Below are 24829 nucleotides of genomic sequence, written 5' to 3'. Positions count from 1 at the left end.
TGTGAAAATAGTCATAAGCCATGTACATTTTAAAATATTTCTTTTCAACACCAGTGGCTCTTTGGTTTCTTACTTGCTAGTAATAAGTTCCCTCGTAGTGTCTTCAGCTGCATCATCCTTAGAGATGACACAAGACTTTTCTCCCCCAGATGAATACGCAGTTGTTGGCTTGTTACGGAACAGCATGTGCCTGAAGCAATCCAAACCGGCAGAACACCTTTCTACTTTTCTTTCTTGTGCTTCATGGAAGTCCTTGATCCTGGCAGAGAGTTGTGGTTCTGATCACTCGTTCTCAAAGCTCTAGTGGCTGCCCTTGGTGAGCATGAAATGTCTTGGACTTTGTTGCATACTGAACAAAATCAGCTTCTGCCTATGTGGACTTCCCTCTCAGTTTGTTAAATACCTTTTCTTCCTTTTCTCAGATGCAGTGTTGTTGGCTGCCTAACTACTGTTTTTGACTGAAGAGGTGTTTGCATATGGTACTGAGAATGTATGGGTAGGTATGATATGATGGTCCCCATCCAGTTGTCTGCGTATGAAGTTTTCTTCCTAAACTTTTTCCTGTTGTGGGGTAATGCCGCCTTTGTATTATCCTGTGCAAGGTACCAGCAGCTTAAAAAACTGGTGGGAAACGTATTTCAAGCTAGAAAAATGGATATGCTAAGGGATTGCAGGCACATCACTAAACAGAAATGATTGAATGGAGACTTAAAGTAATCTGAATTATTTCTTTTACTTTTAAACTCTTGTCTATATTTACAGAAAAGTAATTTTAAAATAAACCAAAGAATGACACAAACTCTTGTGGGCAAAGCAAAAAAAATCAGACATGCCAGAAAACAGTGGAATAACATAGTAAAATAAACTAATAAGAGCTAATGTTCTTACGGCTAGCTTCAGGTGGCTGAAACTTAGCCCACTTAATACTGAAAGCAAGAATACAATTACAGTAGATGAAATAGGGAAGGCAGATGATAAATGGAGGAGTCTCTGTTGCTTCTTGGTGTAGAAGCAGATAGAAGTCTCCTCTTTATGGCCCAGTACAGTTTTCTTCCATTGCACAGCCCTACAAAATAGCCTCTCTTCCTTTCAGAAATACGCATTTGTTATGGTCCTGGTCAGGGCAGTTCTTGCAGTGAGGCCCTCCCCGATCAGTGCTTTCCCACTGGTCACTTCAGTAAAGTCTTTCTGAGTTACTTCCCTTTTCACTAAGCACTGACAGGGCTGGTGGCAATCAGCACAAATCCAGCACTGCAACCCATGGAAGAGGAAGTGCCTTGCATTTGCCTGTTGGGATTGCCACTGGGAAAAACCGCATTACAGTTGGCACTGGAATTTGGCTCTGAAAAGGGAGACAACTGAGATGGAGTAACGCTTTACTGTAGTACTTGTGTGCGTTACAGAATAGGTTGTTACGGTTGTCAGATGCTTTGCACTGTAAAACAGCTCCCCATTTCCTTATGACTGACACACTTTGGGCTGAAACATTCAGTTTTTGTGAGGTGCCTCACAGTGCATTCCTTGAAAATTTCAGCGAAAATAGTGTGAAGATTGCTTCTTTGAATCTGTCCATTAGAGGCCTTAAGGAGGGCCTGCAAAGGCAGTATTACTTAATCACAGAATTGAAGACTTAACAAATTTTGTAATTATTCAATGGGTGACAGCTGATGTTGTTTTGGACAGTCTGCTTTTTGGAGGATGTGTGTCTTCTTAATGGGTATGTAACTGTAAACATTATCTTGCTCTGCTCACTATTCACATTGCATTTAGTGCTGCTTCAGGGCCTGGACAGCTCTTCCCTGCAGTAACTCTTCTGGCAGTGGTGTGCCTTAGAAGGGCAGCGTGCAACCTTGCCCAGCCTGCGCTCCAGCACGCCTGTGAGGCTGCTCACCCTGCTGGATTTTCTTTCACTGAGGCAAGCAAAACAACTTGGCATGTATCTAGGCTTTGACTGAGAACAGGATTGAGGTGAAAGATTGCCCCTTTTCTCAAACACACAGAAATCATGGAAACATTTTTTTCCATATTAAAAAGCAAACTATTGTTCATCAACATCATTGCCTCATGAAATGCATGGTATTTCTAGTAAATCTGCTGGAAGCCTATGAAATACTAGGTTGAGGCTGTGATAATCTTCAGGTCTGGTAAGGTTGGGTTGGAGTTGTAGTGGTGGAGGGTCAGGGAAAGAGCTTGACAATACCAAAATCAGGTTGTTTGCAAAGACCTAAGCAGCAAAGTTCAGGGCTGTTCAGGTTAAGAGACCTGGGTGTCCCCCCTCCAGGGGGCAAAAAGAAAACCATAAATGGCAGAAAACTGTATCTTCTAGGAAGAATAGGGAGCTATGCTATTGCTGATGAGGTAAGTGGAAATAAAAGAAGTTTACTATCTGAAGATTTGCCATTTGTTTGTATTAATATCTCAGTAAAGAGGTTGAAGAGACAATAAAGTGCTACTTGTCCAAAGCAGAGCTCCCAGTATGTGTCTGAAGGCTATCTTTTTTAAAAATTTGCAACCAGGAAATAAAAAAAAAGAAAAGGGGGGGGGAAGTCTGATGCTTTTAAAATGAGTTCCAGGCAGTTCAATTAATTTGGCTTCACCTGAGCATGTATTTCTTCTAGAATGTTTACAAGGGTTTTCATGCTATTGTATATCTTTCCTCTTGGCAATATTTATAAGAAGATTTACCCTGAAGCAGTTGCTTTGAAATGTGATCTGAACTGCCTGGTACTGGCAGAGTTCTGTCTTTCTAATGATCATATATATGGGTCTAATTATCTGCTTTAAAACTCAAACCTCACTTTGGTGAAGTAGCTTTATGTTCTATACATCTCTAGTTTAAACACCAAGAGATGGCCAACCTTGCTGATAATGTGGAATAGGCTAAATATGTTCTGAGTTGGTGTTTCTTCCCTATATTAAATTTTTAAGATCACTGAGTCACATGGATATATCCAAATTATTCTTTTTTCAACTGGACTTTTGCTTCTGTATAATTCTAGCAAAATTATTACCTTTGGTTTAACAGTGGGTTTATTGTGTACCATATATACATATATAGATTAATGAATGAGGTTTCTTTTCTGTTTGACTCTTCACCATAGTAAAAAGAAAGAAATTGCAGCATGTTAAGGCCTAATGCTTACCTCAATATGATCTGTAGTTTTTAGCAGTCCACACAGTGCAAAGGTAGGCCTGCTGAAGTAAATGTTTGTCTTACCACAATTTGAATATCTCGCTAGGAAGTTGTGTGTAAAAATATAAAAATACCATAAATTGCTGCAATAAAATCATTATTAGGATCTATTTCAGATTGGAATAGTGATGAAAAGAGCTATTATCTAAATTTTACTCCTTCATGATTAACTGCAGAGAACAAACTCCCTGTAGAGATATCGCACTGCTTCTGGTTTATGGGCATGAGATACATGGAGAATGTTGAAGTGTCCTATAGGAAGCTCACAGGGGATCTGCTAGAGATAATTAGTGCTTCTGTTTTCTCTTCCCAGGTACATCTGTGGTACAAAACTAGTTGACAATTCTATTTTGCTTGATAATTGTAAGTGAGGTAGGTTATTCGACTAATGAAAAGTTCCATCTTTCTCATTCAGAAAGGTAAATTCATGTTACATAGAGAAATGTAATGTGGATAGGAGGAAACAGATTGCTATAAAATATTATTGATTCCTAATGCTTTGCTTTGAATGAAGGCTTATAAAATGTGTGAGATGGAGTTAGCAGCGATGATCCCTGTGAGTGCAGAGGGAGGTTTTTGAGAAACAGTGCAGCTGCCGTACCCGGGAGGTTGCATTTTTTTGAGATGATGAGCTGTAATAGGTGAATACTGTTTCATTGACTCTTAAAGAGCTTTGCTTAATGAGTCAGAATTAATTCCGTGCAAGTCTGATTTCTCCCTTGCTCTTTTAGTAACTGTTGGAGAGGGGGAGGAGGAACACTTTATAAAACACCTTTGTAGTCTTTTTGCTTTGAGACTAGAATTTCAGATGAGTTACATAATACCCATGAAAACTGATAGTGAAATGTACTGTTTTGACCTTTACAGTCATCTGGTAAGTGTTTTACAGCCATTCCAATTTTCTGTTCTTCTCAGTATCATTAAATTGCAGAGCACTAAGTCTGGTCAATTAAGCTTTACCCGCTAAATAAATTTTAAATGTAGTTTTGGAAAAACTTCCGATGTTTTAATACTGCATTTATTATCAGGATAGGGAAAGCTTGTAGCTGTATTTCCTCTCCCAAAGAATATACTCTTTAAGCCTCTCTTCCTTGAGAGGGCATTCCCTTGGATACCTATCATAAACTACTCCTCCTTTTGTAAATAATACCTGTTTTTGATTCTATCCTCATCATGGCATTCCTGAAAGTGAGTATCATTTCATTTGTAAGGTTCTCATTGCCAACTGGTTTCAAAAAAACAACTTGAAGACCTTTTAACAATTTTCTATTCTATCAATTTACTTCTCTGCAACATTTTGCCGGGAGACAAAGGGTAAAGGTAAAATCAAGCATTTGTGGCTCTTTATCAGCTAGACTGGTTTCTAGCATTTTCAGCCAAGACAACCAAGGTATATCATCTGACATAACCAAGGCTAAAACCCTAAGTCAATGGTGCATCCATGAGCATAATTTCAAGCCTTAGTATTGACTGGAGACTGAGATGGCTTCAAGTCAGAACCCGCAGCTATCGTCAGGGAATGTTTTGGATTGGGAAGGAAGGGAGAAGTATATAAGCCCTTTCCCCACCTCTGAAGTTACCTTATAAACTTCCATAGGAATTACTACCAATGAAAACATGTCACTTCATGGTTTTGCGCAAGAAATGAAAAGCGTAAGCACATGCGTTAGTTGCCTTAAGGTCTCTGGTAACTTTATTATAAAATAAGCTATGTTATGGTAACTTTAAAATTAGACTTGCTTTGATCAGCAGGCTGGACTAGTGACCTTCCTTTCAACCTAAATTTATCTGTGATTTCTAGATCATTAGCTGTGAGTTGGCATGTGTAAAATGGACTAAGGATGATAGAAGCAGTTATCTGTATTTATGTCCAGTTAGGTTTTAATTTTACTGTCACAGAGGAACATAGTTTTTGGCAAAGATGGTTGGTGTGAAATTGCTGTTAGAAGGGCCAATGCTTATCTGAAGCTGTGGGCCACTTCTGGTAAGATATGCCTCCTCTCCTTAGGGAAACTCAAATCAAGAACTCATATAAAAATATTGAAGGGAGATTTTACTCTACCATCCGTTTTTGCATTACTGAATGACTGTTACTCCACAGTGGAGGCCTGAGAGGTGCCTAGAAGCACCTTCTTTAACTTACCACAGGCTAAAAGTAGTGTGGTCAAATACAGATTTTTTTGGCTATTACAGCACACAGTTTTAAACCCATTAAAAAAACAAATAGGAGGACAGTGTACATTCACCTTTGATATTACATTTACAAATTTAGAGGCAAATTAATGTGATTTTTTGAATGTTTCTTTGGAGGCAGGAGGAGGATGGAGAATCAATACGAGTCAAGTCTAAGGAGTGTTTGAGTTGGAAGGGTTAAGAGCTGTCATTTCAATAGAGATGGTTCACCCAAGCCAAATAACTTTCTCTTATTTAGGGAAATAGCTATTCTAAACCTGTTAAATAAACATGAATGGTATTTTCATTGCTACTGCTATAAACATCAAAATATAGGCAAAATGGATCGAAATTATTTTTTTTTTTTATATTCTGGTGTTCTTAACCTTAGTAGTCTTAAGAGATTTCTGTTTTAGTGAGAAGCAATTTGCACTTAATTGTCAGCATCAAAGCAATGAAATATAGAATGTTTCTGTCCAGTGCATCAGCTCTATGGAACAGATGGCTTGCATGCCTTCTGTACAACTTGATGTTCACGCTTTCTTTTTCCCTCTGAGGTGCAACAGTTAAAGAGACAGACCTTATGACACTTACTGCATATGTTTAATTAGGCCATTTGAAGCACTTTGGAGCAAAGTGAGAAAAGAACCTGTTATTGTGGGTCAAATGTCTCAGTCCCTAAGGCCAGTGGAACGCTTTCTGTAGATTTCTGTGAGAATTAGAGAACATTATAATTTTATAGGTGATCTTTTCTTTCCTTACAAGAAAGCCTTAAAGTCTTGTTTGTAATCTTTGCTGAGTGTGGGGGAAGAAAGGATGCTGGTTCAGAAATAAAACTCTTGTTGAAGGTAGTGGTGTGTAATGAGTGCATCTCATGGCCTGATGTCAGTCTTCCTGCAGGGTTCCCACTTGATATGAAAGGTACACTGTGATTAAAAACTAATTGTAAGCCCCACTGTTTTATTTTCCTTTGTTAAAAGCAAGGTGAGAGTGCCTCTGACCCATCTACTAGAACAATGTGTGAAGTGTGTTTGGTTGTTTCTCCTGTGCCATGTGTTTATTGCTCTTCAGGCTATGAGCAATGTGCTAGTAATTCTTGGAGGAGTAACGGTAGCAATCCTAGAACCAGAAAAGCCAAGTTCAGGAAAGGCAAACTGTACAGCAAGTTGATTTCTTTCTATTCTTTCGTATGCTAACTGTAGCAGAATAATGATCTTGGAAAATAATTGTGTCCCTGTGGACAGCTATGACCTACATCTCCAGATCTGTGTACATGACAGTGATATGTTTGGAATAGATGTGCAGCATTGTGGCTGATACTTTGTTAGTGTTGTGCCCTATGTGTTCTGGGATTTGTGTGATAGTATCTGTAAGGCAATAGAATTTTAGGGTCCAGGGTGAAACCTTTTAAACATCTGTGATATATCTTTCGTGGAGTCACTCTTGAAACCTGGATGTGTGGATGTGGAAGCTGCAGTCTCACTCAAAAAAAACGGAGAGGCATAACCTTAGCCCAAAAGTCCTGTAATGGGCTCAGAACTGCAGCCACTTCAGACAGTGAGCATGAACTAAATGCCATTCCTCATGGCGGAGCTCAAGTTTGTAGTGTGCTTTGCATTGAGTTAGCAGGATATCCAGCAGGCTGCTCTAGCGGTAGGTAAAAGTATTGGCATATGTGAGAAGACAGGAGCAAAACAATGTATTTGTAATGTGAAATGTTTAGTATTTGCTGACAGTAATTCCTCTGTATTTAACATTGGTGAAAATGAGTCTCATCTTCATATTTTATTGTGGACTGAAGAAAACAATAGAGTGAGCAAGAAAAATTACTTTTGGCTTACTTCCAGGGTAGTCTGGAGGTGATGCAGACAATCAGGCTCATGAAATAGAGCACTGGGGACTGTGTCCACCATAGATGTTGACAGAGCAAGTTGGCTTAGTCTTGTTTTATTTTGGGTTATAGAATTTAATATGGGGGGGGGAAATAGACTGGTTCTACCTAAACTAATTTTGAGGATATTTAGCTGCAGAATCCAGCATCATGGAGAAGCCATTTCCTAATGAATCAGCATAGAGCTCTGGAGTTCTCTTTTCCTTCTTGCCACTGGGAACTTTTCATTTCTCACAAGTGTTGTCCAGAATGCGTGTCCAGGGGCAGAGCTGACCACAGCTGTGCATTGCTGCATATATATGTCAGAAAGTAACATCCTTGGATGATAATGGAGGAGGAAAAAAAACCCCAAGCAAACACAAAACAGGGTATGCTGTCACTGTCTATTCTGCATGTGTATGTGTGTATACATATTTTGGTTTAATTATAAAATTTTCAGGCTTGCAAGTCCAAGTTTTGGCTGCAATTATATGAAAGAACTCTGGCTGATGGCAAAAATGTATTTGCCAAAAGAAAGTTTTATTTTAAATGAGGTCAGTCTAAACAGATACTGACAGGCTGAAATCACCAAAAAGAATGCATGTCCAATTACTTTTCATGTAAGTGTCATCTATTTGAGCATGTAAGTCTGGAGATGTCTCATACAAAAAAACTCTTGAAGGATGCAAGAAGCATATTCATGAAAACCTGTAGAGGGACAAAGTGTGTTTTTCTGTAATAATTGAAGATGTCTAAATTTATACGTACAAGAAGCCCATTCATTTGAGAGCTTAATCCTGTGTCGTAGAAGTCAAAGGAGGCTTTTCCCATTGACTTCATCACAGTCAGGATCAGACCTATCCATGTGTCATTGTCTCTGCACATAGTCACACATATAATTGCCACTCATGTCTTCAAGGTCCTACCCTGTGCCTAAGGGCAATTGATCTTGAATGCCATGTTTTATGAAATTACTTTTTTATTCTGTCTCTTTTTATTTGCTTTCCCTCCATGGGTTACTCGCTTTTCGGTTCCACCATCAGCAGAGAGATAAATACTGATTTTTGGTTTTGGCGTAGGAAAGTTTTTAGTGGCTGCTGTGGGAAGATCAGATGTAGTCTTTGAGCTTAAGTTGAGCTGCCTCAGGAGGAGGGAAACTTGGATATGTTGCTGTCCCTCTGCCTTTCTCTTTGTCTGTCTGACTCTCAGACACCCTGAATACATCCTGTGTTTCTCCCAGAAATTTGAGTAGTGAAATGTGAAGACTTGGTACGTTTGTCCAGACTTTCAGACTGCTGGAGCAGCCTGATTGGAGCTGGAGCCTGGGCTGTGCCGCATCTAGCAGTATGATACGTATCAAGATTGCATGTGCAAGTAAGGCCCGTGGCTTTGAGAGCAGTGGCTCCAAGAAGCGTCTAGCCTACTGAATATGTGCTTGGCAAAGTCCCATGCATTGCAAACACTTAAACTGCTGCATGTGAGCTTTTCCTCCTGTCGTTAGGTCCTGAACTGACGTGTTGCATCTACCCATCTGCCCAGGGAGTGCTTGTGTGCTCAGAAGTAACAGTGTAGCAAATTACTAGACGAGTCATAGCTAAGTGTCCTGAGGTAAATTCTACAGTGTACCCTGTGCTCCCTTCAAATTAAAAAAAACCAACCCGAAGTCAGCTGCATGAATGGGTAACTGTTGAAAAGTCATTTCTTCAGAGGCCTTAGAGGATAAAATCTTATCTCAGATTCACAGACCCTCTAGTTCTCTTAGTTAAGAATGTCTGCATTATGGATATAAGCAAACTAGATGAGTTCTATGGTGTTATCATTAAATGTTCTTTTTATCAGCAAACCTCTGATGGGACCTAACTCAGCTCTTTGTCTGGAGAGGAAAAAAAGAAAAAATCAACTACTTAATTAGGTCTTCTGTAATGTCAGCCAAAGCTGGAATTTTTTTCTGAGATTTTTGTCTAGGTAACACTTCCAGTAAGTTCTGTTGGCAAAAGCTGCCCTCTTTTCATAGTCTATACATGGGGGCTGAGTTCTGCTGGGTTTGGTTGTATTGGACAGTGTGGGGAACCAGTCTGACATAGGGGATGCAGCCAATGCTGTAGAATCTTTAGCTCAAATGTACTCTGGGGTTGCTTTTAGTCCGCATATAGCGTGGTCCTGCTTGAGGAGAAGGGATTAGAGAATGGAGAAATGTAAGAAAAGCAAAAAAGACTAAGGATTTTCCCACTTACTGCCCAGTTTCTGAACTCAGGCAGAGAACTGGATAGATGAGTAGTTAAATTTTCAGCCTTGAGTAAACCCTACGGTACAGACTGGCATTAGAAAACATTCTGCCCTTCTGTGTTTTGAGATGCATGTCAGTGTTTTTTTGAAAAAGAGTTTTGCCTCCTTTGATATAAAGAACTTCCTGCTTGCTGTTTCTGTCCTTAAATTCTTCCTTTCCTCTCCAGGGACGAATAATAGCCCTGTGCTGAGTCAAAGGGGAAGGTGTTGTTTGGTAAAGCATAGAATTGTAATCAAGGAGCTGTCAGGAACTAAATACTGGTGTATTAACTGCCTGTTAGTAGTGAGCAAGTTGGTTGGTTGTAACTTTTTTTTTAAATGTCTGGGAGCAGCAGGGGAGTGATGCTTTTTATTTTCTGTTCTATATTGGGGAGAGAATTGAGCAGGAATTTGGGTTGGGACAGTGACCCTTCCAATAGCCAATAACTGGACAAAGAGACAAGCTAAAGCACCCGAAACATCAGGTTGTGCATTGCCAAATGGTAGTTCTCATGCCACTGCCTCTCTGGGCAGCGGGGAGGTAATAAATTTCTTCAGGTTCTTCTTAGTGATAATTTTTGGTTGTCAGGGTATTTCAGCTCAATGTGATGATAAAAGGGAACAAAGAAGCAAAACAAGTGACCAGAGAGACACTTTATTTCTAATTCAGGAAATAAACTAAGTTGATCCATTGTTTTCTGTCAAACTGTGAGGAGGAAAAAGATGGAGGGAACCAGAAAAAAATGTCCTACTGTTCTTTAGTTCTATATTCTGCTGAAGGTACAAGTATTCCTGTTCTAGATAGCAGCTGGATGTGGTACAGGACAGCAGGTTAGGTGAAGAACAGGTACAGTGTCCTTGCTTTGAAAGTGTTTTCTCATTAGATATGCACAATTTAACCAAATCCAGACATATCCAAAGAAAGCTAAACTTGAAAAGAAATACTTCACTGTCACTAAGCATAGAGCATTAATGCTTGGATAAAAACAATAGTAGCTATTTGTTCCTTTTGGCTGCTTTGGCAATTGGTTTGTTGTTTGTTTTTTTTCCCCAAGAACAACTTTGACATCAATCATTTCTTGATCACAAATTACTGGATGCTTAATCAACCTACTGGACAAAATTTAACCTTTCAACAACACTGCATATTTTATAACTATATTTAACGGTAGCGCTTTCTCTGGTTCTTGGATTTGTAGCTTGTCCTGAATAAAAAATAATGACAGAATCGGGAAAATACCTGTACATAGTCTGTTGGTTCAACATAGCCAAATTGTTTATCGAGTAATACCTGGTCTCTTCTGTGAGTCACTAATAAGGACTTTAATATTGAAAATTTGGTCTATTTTTATTGCTTCTGTAGTTACCTTAGTATGGTCTGATTTTACTTTGACAAACACAACTGTTGTGGTTTAACCTCAGTTGGCAACTGAGCACCACACAGCCGCTCGCTCACTCCTCCCCCCGCCCCGGTGGGATGGGGGAGAGAATTGGAAGAGTAGAAGTGAGAAAAACTCGTGGGTTGAGCTAAAAACAGTTTAATAATTGAAATAAAATAATAATAGCAATAATAATAATATAATAATAATGAATATACAAAGCAAGTGATGCACAGTGCGATTGCTCACCACCCGCTGACCGATGCCCAGCCAGTCCCCGAGCAGCGGCCCCCCCCCGGCCAGCTTTCCCCAGTTTATGTACTGAGCACGATGTCCCATGGGATGGAATGTCCCTTTGGGCAGTTGGGGTCAGCTGTCCTGGCTGTGCCCCCTCCCAGCTTCTTGTGCACCTCCAGCCTGCTCAGTCGGTAGAGCATGGGAAGCTGAAAAGTCCTTGACTAGTGTAAGCACCGCTTAGCAACAACTAACACATCGGTGCGTTATCAACTTTGTTCTCATACTAAATCCAAAACACAGCACTGTACCAGCTACTAGGAAGGAAATTAACTCTATCCCTGCCCAAACCAGGACAACAACTTACTGGTTTGAATCAAAGTGCTAATAGTCATGATTATGACTTAACTGTTGTCTACAGAGATTCATCAAGCTGGCACTGATGTTGAACAGATAAGATTATGTAGCCCTAGTATCTAGTTTGGGTTGAATGTGTTTTGTTTTTTCAGTCTGGTTAATTGGCAACCTTTGATAATCCACTCATCGACTTGTGAGCCGAGGTATAGTAAAATCTGGAAACATAAAGAATAATTTGCTTGAAGATCCTCAGATTTTGAGTCCCAGGCTTAAGTTCTCTCTTTTAATGCTTAAACTATTGTATTTAGGAATCAGAATTTTTGCAGATAGCCTCATGTGTGTTAATTAGCCCTTTAATTATCATAGTAGGATTATAAACTTGGTTAGGTCCTTATTATCCAATTCATTATTATATCAGACTAGATGAACTATTAAAACTAAATAAGGAAGATAAAGACTGATTTAGGGACTGATTACCACTGAACAGTGGTTTTACAGCATCTCTTACCTGAATTAGAGAAATATTCTTTTTTGCAGTTTTGAGTTGTTACCTTTAATTGCCTTTCGGAGGAGGGAGGGATGTAAAGGAAGAAACATACTACCTTTATCAGCTGGTCTTGAAATGTGTAGTGCTCTGCAATGTTGCTGGCCCTTGAGCTATCAGTTGCAAAACTAGCTCTATGTACACCTAATTTTGCACTTCTTAGGTTACCGTCGTTGCTTCTCTAACTGATGGGAAGAAGAGCAAGTCAGCTGTTGCAGTAGGAGATGAATTTCTGATCAGTATGCTCGGTAAAAAACTTGTTTATCCCTCTGTGGATATGGAAAATTTTCCCCTGGTGCTAGTGGCTTAGAGCTTCTTTCAGGAAGCAACAGGAAAATAGAAACCCCCTGAAAAACATTGCGTATTTAAACTCAGGGATTTTCTGTCTCCAAGTTCATATGGATAGAAGTTCTTCATGTGAGTCAGAAATCCTGTATCATTATGTAGACCTTTATTTTTTGCCTCTTATCAGCTATTTATGTGCTCTTACTTCTTAGTGTATGCATTTATATGAAAAAGCTCTTAACCAAAGAAACCAATTTTGTTATTAGAGCACTTCCCTTCTCTTATGCACATTTTGAAACAAACTCCAATCTTTATTTTCAAGCAATATCATGAATCCAGGAAAAAGAAGTACTATTATTGGCCCTTTCCAGATATCTAAATGCTGTATCAAAATGTGGATTATAGTCCTATTAAATTAATACATATGCAAAATGCATCAGGCATGGTGAAATTAATGACTGCCTTAGAAGTAGCATAACACAATGATGGTCCACTCTTTTTGCCTCTCTTTTCAATGTCTGCTCATTCATGATATTCACTAATGGTGTGTTCCTCAAGATTAACAGAGGCAGTTCAAGCATTTGATGATCCAAATAGGATTGCCCATTTGGATGGGAAAAAGAGCTGTTACGACTAACAGTGAAAATTAAATCTCATCTAGTCAGTATTGCATCTCTTATTATTCTTTCGCAAAATTTCTACACTATTAGTAGATAATAGCAATCCAGAAGGGTAACCAAGCAATTGTCAAAGGAAAATCAGAGGAGGTATCACCTCTCTAGTCTTAGCTAGAGGGAAGGGAAGACAAGGTGTCAAAAAAGTTAGAAGCTCACAAAGGAGCTTGACCAGGGTGGGGTTTTTTTTGGTTTTGGGGTTTTTTTTCCCCTTTTTCTCCCTAAGCCAAAATTATTTAATGGGGAAAATTGTATTTAAAATATGTTTTTTTTTCTCTCCTCTCATTTTTATAGTTACTGTAAAAGTCACTACTGTTCACGTGATGTGGGACTGCGATATTTCATTGCTGTTGAATGCATGCAAGTTAGAAATTCTCAGTCACTAGAGTTGTCACAAACTTGCGTAGGACTGGTTTTCTGTGCTGTTCCTCCGCTGTTCCTTAGAAGGCTCTTTCAGACATACCATCCTCTTCCATGCTCCACTGACCTACTTGTATCACACACGGTGTACTGTACTTCCTGGGTTCTTCTGCCCCACCATGTGACTACAATGTTTCTAAATGGTCACATTCTGCCTCTTACACGTGCCCATGGATGTTGATGAGATGTGTGGCAGATGCTCCAGGAAGGGAGAGTGCATATGTATGTCTTCTGGCATTCAGTCCTTCAGACTTCTCCATCTTACGACCTTGCTTTAACTCTTTGCTACAAAATCTGGTGGTGAGATATCCCTGCATGTAATAATTTTTCAGGGAGCTGTTCTTTCATTTTCAGTTTTATTCATCAGGAAGGGTGACCCTGGGTAGCCTTGACATCTGTATGTACTGTGCTGTTGTGCCATTACTCAAATGAGAGGTATTCTATGGTTTTTGATTTGATACTTCCTCAGTGTTTTTTCCTCCTGTAGCCTTGAAAAAATAGTTTGTATTTTACTGCTAGTGGAAATGTAACCATTTATATTTAAGCATCTGCAGCAACAGTCTGGGCTTCTTTAATATTCAATGGAGAGTGGTAGAGTTAGGTTTGTGAGCCCGCTGAAGGCTCTGTTGACTATATGAGGAGTGCAGGCTTTGAATTTGGACACCTGTATTAGGTGGCTCCTGTATTAGATGGCACTAATGTTCCCTGAAGAGATTAAGTTGTGCGTGTGGTTAATCATGCATGCATCCATGGCAGAAACCTGGATGAAGTCCACATAGCCTCATTCCCAGACCTGTAGTTTGTCCAAACTCTGAGGGAGAGGATTCCTAGGGTATGGTATTGATCTTTGTAGCCCCTTGTTTCCAAAGGCAGGCTTTCAGTCCTTTTCTGTGCCATGCATTCATTTAATAGCAGTGTGTGCTCTTATATTCTTCAGTGAATCAGTGTTGAAAACTTCCATTCCATCCGTCTAGCATGAGAAATCAGTTAATCTTTTTCAACAATGTTCACATAATGGGGCCAGCTTTCCTCTCAATGTGTTTGGTAACCCCATTAATGTTAGTAGGAGTTACATGTGCACACAGGGAATAATGGTCTCCAACATCCCTATGACAACTGCTAATTCAGTGTGACCGATGTATAATTTCTGCTTCAAGCCTGAAGCAGTCTTTGGACCATTAAGTTAGTCTTACAGCCATGTTCAGGAATTGCTTTGTTGCCAATTCAAATAATGATGTAGGAATTTTAGCATGATTGCGTTTAGTTGATTAAGAATTTAAAAAACTAAGATGGTAGTAATAAACTGTTCAGATTCATGTTCCATTTGCTACAATTAAATATGTGAACTGAGTATGTTAATCTTAACTAAAACAACTAAAGATTGATCAAAATTTCATTCTTTTATGAATAAAGGCTGATGGAGACCTTTAAAGAATTCTTAGCGATGAAAACTTAAGTCTTTGTTCAAAGTTGTATCGTAGAGAAGGCAGCACCTTTTATTAGACACTTAACTTTGGTGTGCTGGCGAGATAGGAGTAGGAAACTTTTGCTTGGCAGGAATAACCATAACTAGTCTTTTAACAGTTCATAGTGGTTTTCTTTTATGGATGAGTAAAATAACTTCTCTTACGAGCCAATAGATGAAAATATTCCTTAATAATTTTCTTTCTGTGTACATTTTGATGAGAATTGGGCACCTAATGTCATTAGGCAATTCTGAGAATTCCAGAACTGTCTGGCTGTCCAGTCTTTGTTTTAATCTCTTGGTCTCAGATGTGTTGTGAATTTGAGTTCCAGTGGCAGTTAATGCATTGAAAGGGAGGGGGAAGTATTGTAATTTCAATCACTGGGGTTCATTTTAATGGCATGTTCCTTCGGATTTCCACTGTGAGGTTAATAATAGAAGCCCACAACTGTTTTCCTACCAACTACGTACGTTAGTGTGTCTCCTCACCTAGAAGTCTTTCCATGTCTTTACATGTTTCTGAGTCTCTTCAGCTTCTGCTCTTAGATAACATTCTCAGGCTGAACACTATAATTCAGATGAAAATTTACCTTTCAGTAGTAAAATATTTGATATCACCACCACCTTTGAAAGACAATGTTTTGTTTGCTATTTGAAAGGCTCCTGCAAACTGAGCAGAATGTATCTCCCACTTTTAATTCTTATGACTTTGTAAAAGCTTTTAGTTATTAAAAGTAGTAGTTTATTTCTTTTCAAACCAATTGAAATGTCCCAAGTCTGCTAATTGGTTCTATGGTTTTTGGAACAGTGGTGGTGCGCCTTTGCATAGATGTGAAAAATATATTAGCAGCTTGCAGTTCAGCAGAAGTCAGGAATGCAGACAGGTATTCTTTCACTACTGTTGGTTCATCTGGTAAATGGACAAGTACCATGTCTCACAGTAATAATGATAATGCAAGGGTAATTCCCTCTTAAAGAAAGCTGAGATGACCGTCACTACTAGATATCCGTATCCATATATGGATAGCCCATATCCAGAATTGACTGTTCCAGGTGTTCACTATCATTGCACGTAGGCAGTTATCTTCTTCCACAAATTCTAAATTTTGTACTGAAAGACTTTTCTCTGTTCATTGAGATCCCATGGATTAGGAAGGTTTGCCTTGGTATTTTTTAAAAAATGTTTACTCTGCTAATCAGACAGCTCCTCAAATGTCAGCCAAAACTATGGTCACTGTCGAAAAGCAAAACTTTCCCTCTAGGAACCCTGAGTATTTATAAATCAGGAACGTTTACTGTGTCCCTTAGGTATAATAGTGCTGACTCTTTAGCCATTCAAGTTGATTTAAGAAAAAAATAAATAAATTGGAAAGTCATATCACCTTCATCTGTCACAAACAACTTCCAGACCCTCTGTACATGCCAGGAGGGTTATTTAGAAGTGGGATATTTTGCTCCTCTTCACAGCTCTGTAAAATAGAGATCTATGAAGCATGTGCAATGGTATTGGTAACACTGTGTGCTTATAGGTCTAGGCTTTTCATCAGCAGGGTATACCTTTGCAATATTCTGTAATGCCTAACCTTGTTAATACTAAGAGCATTTTGTTAGTGAAGTACAGCTGGAGGCATGTACTAGTGAAGTGTCCTAAGTCAGATATCCTGAGGGATATTTGAAGTGATCCTATTTCTCCCCCGTAAGCAGCAAAGGCATTGCAGATTTGCTGTAAGTTTCAATACAGAAGTGTCATGCCTTAGTGCATAAGTGATTCTGTTCTGTGCCAGATTTTACTGCAGAATTAACTCCAAAACATCTGTAGACCAAATCTTCTTGCTTGCTGTGTAAAAAATATGTTGCTAATTGTGTGGGTGGCATTTCTCAGTCTGCTTGGGAGTGCCAGGAACCATATTGTATTATTTTTAAAGCCTCTAAAGGCTGATAACAATCTGTCTGTAACTGTAAAATAATAATCTGATGTAACGACAGGACAAATAAACTTCCCAGCTGACTTGATAGAAAAATGTGTTCTTGTTGAGTAGCTATTTCCAGAGTTAACAAGTAATAAAAGCAATTGGCTGGCAAGAAATGCTGCTAATTTCAGTGACATTTAATAATAAGAACAACTTTAAAAATCAAATTAATTAGGAAACAGCTAATGTCTTCTGGGTCCCTGTCTCACAGGTCAGAAATAGGAGGAGGTAACCAGCCTGATTTCTTCCCCTGCCCCTGTTCTGTCCTGGCCTGCAGTGTATGTGCTTCAAACAGTGTAGGATTCAGCAGCGAAAATGCTGATGATTTGATCTGTATAAACATAAGGGGGAAAGCAACAACTCACAGTAACCCTAATTTTAAGTACTATTAGCTACAATTACTCAAAAACAATTTAAAAATAAAAGTTATTTCCCCTCATTTCTAGTTTAAGTTAAACCTTCTGAGGTATTCATAACTCAAGTATGTCCTTCTTGCCTTTTCAACTAGCCTCTGTGTGTGTGTGGTTTTATTTATTTTAAGCATTCATTTACATCTAGAGTTAAAGAAGGTTTTCCTAGGCCTTCAAGGAAATCTTTTTCTGTGGATACTGTATGTTAAATTACTTTGTCCAAATAGAATAATAAAAAGAGGTTTTCCATTAGAAACTCTTCCAGGTGCTACAGAGCTACCATCAAAGTATCGTTAAGGCCTATTGCTCATGTAGCAATCTCAAAAGATGACTAGAGGAGTTCTTCTTCTTAGGGATAATTGACTGTGTCTTCACTTACTTTACTAGACAAAGATAGAGTTTCTGAAAAACTTTCTATTGATCTATAAGCATAAATGTCTCATTACATTTGTATGCAAGATGCAACTTGTTGTCTGTCCATTCGTACCTAGTCCCTAATGATCTTGCAGACTGATATTAGCAGTAATAAGAACACTGAAAGTTGTGCTTACTATTTATATTCAAGATCAGTCATAATATAATTTGTTTTTTTCTATATGACATTTATTAGAAGGAATCCAATTTGCATTTCTGTTGTATATAGTTTAATTTGTAGTATATAACTTGTCTTTAACAGCTTTGCCCCAGTTTCCATGTCTTCTGAAGTGGGAGTGTGAAGTGGATGCTTCATTATTTTAAAGACAAAAGACATGGAATAGAAATAAAGGTGTTTTCTAAAGGTGATATATCTAACATAGACCAATGAAGTCTGATTAGATACCTCATTCCACAATTTGTTTTGTCATATCTATCTATCTATCTATATATCTATCTATCTTCTTGTTAGCTTCAGGATGTCTGTGGTCCCCTAAGGAACTTCCTGCAATCAGTGAGGTGTAGAAATGTGGATAGGCTGAAGGAAAAAATGTGACGGATGAAGAAAACATCAAATTAATTCAAGGAGATGTACATACAGCAAATGTTGCACAGGAAACTATTCATTCCCAAAGTTAAGGATTCAGCAGATTTTCGTTTAAGCTCATTTTGTCCACTAAATTGTATGAATTCAGTGTTTTAATCGTTCTCTACAAAATAGTTCTTTTCCATCAAAATTTGGAAGTATGTTATTTGGGCCAGATTTATGTGACCAGTCATGAGACACAACTGTGCATTATTCTGCACATAGCACCCATAAAGAGATACTAGAGAAAACATCAGAAGAAATTGATTGAGTGTGTGGTAGGGGTTCATCAGGAAGTTTAACCTAAAGCCTTCTTTTATTCAGTAATGTATCACTAGCTCTTCATACAATTAAAATGAAAATGATAGGCTTGGGAGTTTGTTAGACTTTGGTACATCATTCCTTTAACTGCTAATTAACTGCACCAAGTTCTTGCACCCTTCATGAACTTCCTAAGGATGACTTGGACTGCAGATTGTCTTGTAGAATTTATTTGCTGTTTAAATGTAGTTGTCTCCTACAGGCTTTCTCTTACAGAGCTTTGAGGACCAAACTGAAGTTTGGAAACTTTAGATATCTCTACGAAATCATACATGTCACATCATACTTCCATGAATCTTTTCATCAAAGCATTAAAAAACCTCAACCACCCCTCCAAAAACAAAACAAAACCCCAACCAAACAAAAAACCCCCACTGTAGTCTGACACTCTTTTATGGAGTCTCATAGAAGAGAATTTTCTGCCTATTTACTGTATAGGAGAGAGATTAGAGTTTCATCTGCCAAAGTTGTTTATCCAGAGCTCTTAAAAAGGTCCAGAAGTATAAAACCTAATGTTCTTATCTTTTGGGGAATATAACTGCAAGCGTATGTTCACTTTCCATAAGCTTTCCATGCAGAACTCACCTAATGTCCCTTCTGGAATCTCTGTAACTCGTTGCAGGCTCAGAATGGATGGGAGTGGTAGAACTGAAATTAGAGAGGATAATATGCATTGTAGATGGCTACAATATGTGTTGGTTTCTCTTTATAAATAGCTTTGTGCCATAGGAAGGCAGAAGCATGAGAGATGGTAGGAGAGAAGGATTTGAGAGGGGCTGTGAGGCTGATGAGAAACCCCCAAAGAGGCTGGGGATCTGGGCACGGAGACTTGATGGATTAATGCAGCTAATATCTATAATGGCTGTAAGGTAGTAAGTGACTGAAGTAGTTATTGATAACTTACTCACTGACTTTTTTTTAAAACTCTAGACAGATCACACTGACTGTGACAGAGACCTTTTTGCCTGTCGGTACGAAGAGCAGAATGTCTTAGAGGTCATGAAATGCTTATGGTAGAGAATGATATCTAAATGTTTACATTTAAATGCTTCTGTTTTCAAGATTTTGTCCAAAAACTTCTTAAGAATCATAAGCAGGCCTGCACTTATATTCCATGTCTTCTTTACACAGACTGGTAATGAATCTCCTCTTGTTCAAATTATTTAACCTCTGTGTAAATGCTGTATTTATAAAAAGGGAATTACAGGGCTCTGTGGGATACAGTCTACGTACATATGGTTGCTGTTACTGTTGCAGTACTGTGGGAAAGCAAAATGCTGCGCTATAAAGAAGCCTTGCTGAGAAAAAGCAACCTGGAGGCTTGTTCAGTGGCATCCTACAAGGGGAAACAAACATCTCTCGCTCTCTATGAAACTTCGCATTTTGAGAGCCAAAGATATGTAGCCAAGCTAAAACAACTATGCCTTGAACAAGGGAATAAAGCAAGGCAAGATAATCTGGAACTAAACTAGTAAAATGAACTTTCTTTATACCTGAACATTGGTGATTTTAGCCCTATTTCTAATTTAAATATCCCCCAGCCTCTTTCTTCTCTTTAAGCATATGCACAATTCCTGAGTAATTATTAATTTTTTTTGTCCCCAAACTTTTTGTTGTTTTTTTGGGGGGTGGAGGTAAAACCAGCACCATTACCATGTATATGTAATGTTTAACTTCAGATTATATATATAAAAGTATATATATTATAAAAAGAAAAAATATATATTATAAAAAGAAAAAAGGCAAACAAAAAGTAAAAAATACAGGGTTCATAAATTGTCAACTATTTATTTTATGACTGCAACAGACTTCATAATAAATCCAAGTTTATGAATTGGAATATATAAAATGTTCTCAAATGGTTTGCAATGATTAATGTCAGCACATTTGTGTAGTAAAAATTTGCACTTACATAGAGGCTGCTCCTTTTAAACTATTTCTCCTTCAGTTACTGCACTGCCGTTATTTTAGTGTGTGTGCCTATTAGAAATATAATTTGTCACATCACTTTAACGATTAACAAAAATCTCTTTAGCAGTAATTTTGATCAATAGTAAATACATGCCATTATTGAACTGTAAACTCTTTTTATTATCCCATAATGCCAGCAACAATGAAACGGAAAAGTAAACTAAACATGCAACCCAAATACTGTTTCCATGAAAGAAAATGGAGTTTTACTGCCCTAACATTAATGGAAACTGGATGTGTGGTTTCTGTGCTTTAGAGGATATTCTACCAAAATGGCATATCCGTGTAAACTCCATACATCTCTTGAGAAGAAGCTGTAATTCTGTACACTAGCTCTTCGAAGTCCAGGGTCCTCAGAAGTATAGCACAGCATTTAAGTAACAGTGCATGGATATTGCTGTTCTGCTGTGGCTACCCATGTTAGCTAGATTAAAGCTAGCTTGGGTATGTCTGCAAATGCTGCAGTCAAACTCTTAATGGTGACTTAGGTATGCCTCAAACCCTGTGAACATGTTTGTGACAGGCTCATATCCACAATTACTATAAGCTTACCATGAGGGAGTGAAAACTGCAAGAGAAATGATTTTTCGTTGCTCTGGATGTTTGTATCCGTGCAAGGTTGACATTTTAGTAGTATTTTGTTACCACCTTGAAAAGTTGTAATGATGCCAATCATACCTCACCATTTATTTTTGGATTACAAAGTTCAGTACCCACAGGATTTGCTTTCTGCTTAGATTCAGCTAAACAAATCACAGTGCTCTTGCTCTTATCTGTCTCTGTTTAGCCAAGTGTTCAATTTTAGTATATACCTGGAAAGTTCAGTTCTCTTTCTAAGGTCATGTGGACTCAAATCAGCTTTACATATATTTTAGTAGCACACGTTTCGTAGAGCTGTATCTGGATTTTCTCCCCTGCCCCCCAACTGTAACAGCTTCAACTGCTGGAATTCCAACCATGCTGTAGAATGCTTATTCCATTACTATTGCAGCATGCTTTCTTTTGACAGAATTTCAATCAAAATCTATATTATTAGGAATACCATTCCTTTGCTTGAAGAGCACGGGTTACCCTGTCCAATTGGAATGCAAAATGTTTCTTTGTTGTCTTTGAATTTAATAAGTTTACAAACTCTCTTTGATATGTATAAATATTTCATGGGAGATGGACCCTTGGCCTACAGTTTTGTCTTTCCTCCCTGCATAGAACAGAAAAGGGAAGGGAGGAGCCAGCGTTCCTTCTTGCTTTCCTCCTTTTATTTATTAACCCCAAAAAGCTGCTTGTTGCTTCAAGCAACTGCTTGAACCAATCTGCCAGCCAATCTGCCTCTTTACCCTGAGAGGGGTTTTGTTATAAATTCTTATTTAACTTGCAGAAGCTTTCAGCATAGTTTTTAATGCATGTGCAAGGTGAGAGCGAGAAATCTAGTTTCAGTAAATTTACCTTAGATCCATGAGACTGCTTTGCACCTTTCAACCCTCTGCACGGGTATCTCCACACATTCAGTTCACAGGACATGCCTAGAATGCTTACTAGGGTTATGATATTTCCAGTATGGATTTTTTCATTAGAGTTGTCAATTGCAACAAAAGCTTTCACCATCTGCCTTCTGGTAACAGCAAAGTTCTTAAGGAATCAAGCTGACGCAACAGACTTATTTGGGGTTCTGTTCTTGATTGGATTATGGGCAACAGCTCTTATACCCTTCTTATACCTTCATTTAACTGGGGCTCAGAATAATTAAACAAACACCATCTTTCAAACCATCCCCAAAGACAGGGTTTTTGAAGACATTTCTGAAGTGCACAAAACCATACTTGGTCACGTCACATGAGATTGTGATAGTGTTTAAGTAATTTCAAAGGCTTGGTAGATCAATACAGCACTCCCTTGCATACCTAGCTGGCAGCTGAAGGCCAAATTCCATCTTTTTCCAAGCAAATACCTGAAAGTGTTCATACTGGTGATGTTCCTCTGTGACATTTTGTCAGCATTAAGTGAGCAGAAGAATTATTGCCAGCACACTTGCAGAGATGTTCTGCTTCTGTCTTTACCTGCCTATAAAGACAAGAGCATACCTGCTTCCATCCTTGGAGGGTGAGAACACCTAAGGCAACGTTTTGGTTTGGTGGTAGTCAAGAAATGAGTTTGATCTTACCAGAATATTTTTGAGCTCAAAGCAATTTGCTTAGTTTGTGATTGGTTCTGCCCCTGACCCAGAGCAACGCAAGACAGGTGACGAGAGGCAACACAGTGGCAATGCTTTATGTGAATAGATAGGGAGAAACCGGATCATTTTCACCATGACAGGAACCTGTCTACTTATGGGGTCATGTTACGCTGACAGCCACTCAGCTGCCAGGGTTGATGAACAGTGTAGAATGTCAGTTGTGAAGATACTGTCACTGATTGCGTGTCCATCTGTAGTAGGCTGATTTCAGGTGAGAATTGTCAGTGTTTCTAGATAAGGAGGCTTTTCTTGAACAGGTACTCCTGTACCTGTGATTTTTTTTTTGTTCTATCCCACGTATTTTGCCTAGTTTGCATGTTTCTGTTTTTGTCATAGTAAGTGGAAAAAGGGAATGCTCAGTTCTAAGGATGTATTCTTTAATCCATTTCCTTTTCAACTCTAGTGTTACTGGAAGTGAGAGACTGCTTTGGTGTGAGGCAGGTAGTTTTAGCTAAGTGCGATAGAATACACCTGTGTGCATACTGAAGTAGCTGGAACCAGGTTTTTTGAGAAGTTGCTGTAGGCTGAAGTAAACTTTGCTGTCATCCCTTGAGCAAGTAACGTGAAGTATCAAAATATCATGTGAAAAGCAGTAACGTAGAATAACGTAGCCTATTTGCAGAGGGCAAAACTAGGCATGGTCATTTCCAGAGCTAGGATGGATACAGAAAGGAAGCGACTCTTTCCATCCCCCGCTCCCGTGGGACCATCCTGGGGCGGAGGAGCGCCCGCGTTGCAGGGGCGGCTGCGGCCCCTCTTCCCGGGCCGCGCGCTGCCGCCTGCTCCTCCCGTCACTTTCTCCGGCTGGGGACGTCGAGGCCGAGCTTGCAGAAGGGGCAGGCGAGGGAGGAGGGAGGAAGGTCTGGCCGTGCGGGGCGACTCCGGGCCGCGGCTCCGCCGGCGTGCTCGGCGCGGCGGGGCCCGCCGCCGCGGGGGCGGGCGCGGCGCGGGGCGGAGCGGAGCGCGGCTCTCCGGGCCGCTGCGGGCAGCCGAGGGGAGGGCCCTGCGGCCGGTGACTTCATGGGAAGGAGGCGGTGGCGGGAGGTGGGTCTCGCTTTCCGTCTCCCGGTGCCGTCTGCAGGGCGGGCGAGAGGCGGCCGCTCCGCCGGGCAGCGCGGGCGGGGGGACAGCGGTGACGGAAAGCGGCAGCTGGGGGGGACGGCAGCGGCTGGGTTGACTCCCCTCCCTTCCCCCCCTCCCCGGCCGGAGGAAGATGGAGCTCGGTTAGTAAGGGCTTGCGGGAGGAGCAGCGGGAGCAGGTAAGAGCTGCTTCTCCCTCCTCCTCCTCCTCTCCCCCGGCTGGGAGCATGGCAGGGGCAGGTCAGTGCGGCGGATGGGCCGGTGTCATTCAGCGGCAGGTGGCACAGGTGGGCCCGGCCCGGCCCGCAGCCGTGTCCTTGCCTGCGGGCTGCCCGCTCCGCCCCGGCTGCAGAAGTTCCCGCTGTGCGGAGCTGCGGACAGCCGGAGGGCAAAGCCCTCGGCCGTGGCCGGTAAGGGCAAAGCCGGGCATTTAGAAACACGCCGCGCCTCGGGTTTTTGTAGTGGGGTTGCGGGCAGGTCTGCCGGCTTTGCCCCCGCCCCGTCTCCCCCAGCTCACTGATGAGCTCCGGGAAGGGCTTCTGCATTGCAGACTCTCGCCCTAGCTTCACTCCTGCATTCGCGGCTTTATCTGATAAAAGGAGCCAGCTCCCTGGCCGGGTGGTCCCGTGCTGCTCGGCCAAGAGGCCGATTTGGGCAGGTGGTTCCTTCTAGGGTTCCTGGACCCTGTCAGGACATTTGGGGGATTGACCTCGTTCCAATAAATATTAGACGTACGTATGATATTTGTTCTCTCTCTGAAAGAGCTACAAAAGGGAATCTGTCATGATCTGTGTGAATAATGATCATTTGGAGTTCACAGGGTGCAATATAGTGCGGTGAGATATAATGTACATATAAAACATAATGCAGTGAGGCACACGACCTTACATAATCTAAATTTAAAAAGCTCACTACCCCTACGCTTACCCTGGAGGTTGTAGGAATATGTCTGCTCTAAGCTCTTTCTGGAGGCTCGTTAAGTATCTATC

At 40.1% G+C, this 24829-nt stretch overlaps 1 protein-coding gene across 10 annotated transcripts in view; it reads left to right on the top strand.

Annotated features, from left to right (window-relative positions):
- Positions 1 to 285: 285 nt before the first annotated feature.
- Positions 286 to 24829, top strand: part of OTUD7A (OTU deubiquitinase 7A) — a 181465-nt gene continuing 156921 nt past the window's right edge. For 6 of the 10 annotated variants that reach the window (XM_076348357.1, XM_076348355.1, XM_076348351.1 and 3 more), the window contains exon 1: positions 23891 to 24019. The gene's annotated coding sequence lies outside the window, so the exon portion shown is untranslated. Of the gene's footprint in view, positions 317 to 422; positions 497 to 23781; positions 23805 to 23889; positions 24020 to 24829 lie in introns of those variants that run through there. The other 4 variants (XM_076348353.1, XM_076348354.1, XM_076348359.1 and 1 more) reach the window with 4 other exon arrangements.

The sequence above is a fragment of the Aptenodytes patagonicus genome, chromosome 10 (genome assembly GCF_965638725.1).
Source record: "Aptenodytes patagonicus chromosome 10, bAptPat1.pri.cur, whole genome shotgun sequence".
Taxonomy (NCBI): domain Eukaryota; kingdom Metazoa; phylum Chordata; class Aves; order Sphenisciformes; family Spheniscidae; genus Aptenodytes; species Aptenodytes patagonicus.
This window is presented reverse-complemented; position numbering and strand designations above follow the sequence as displayed.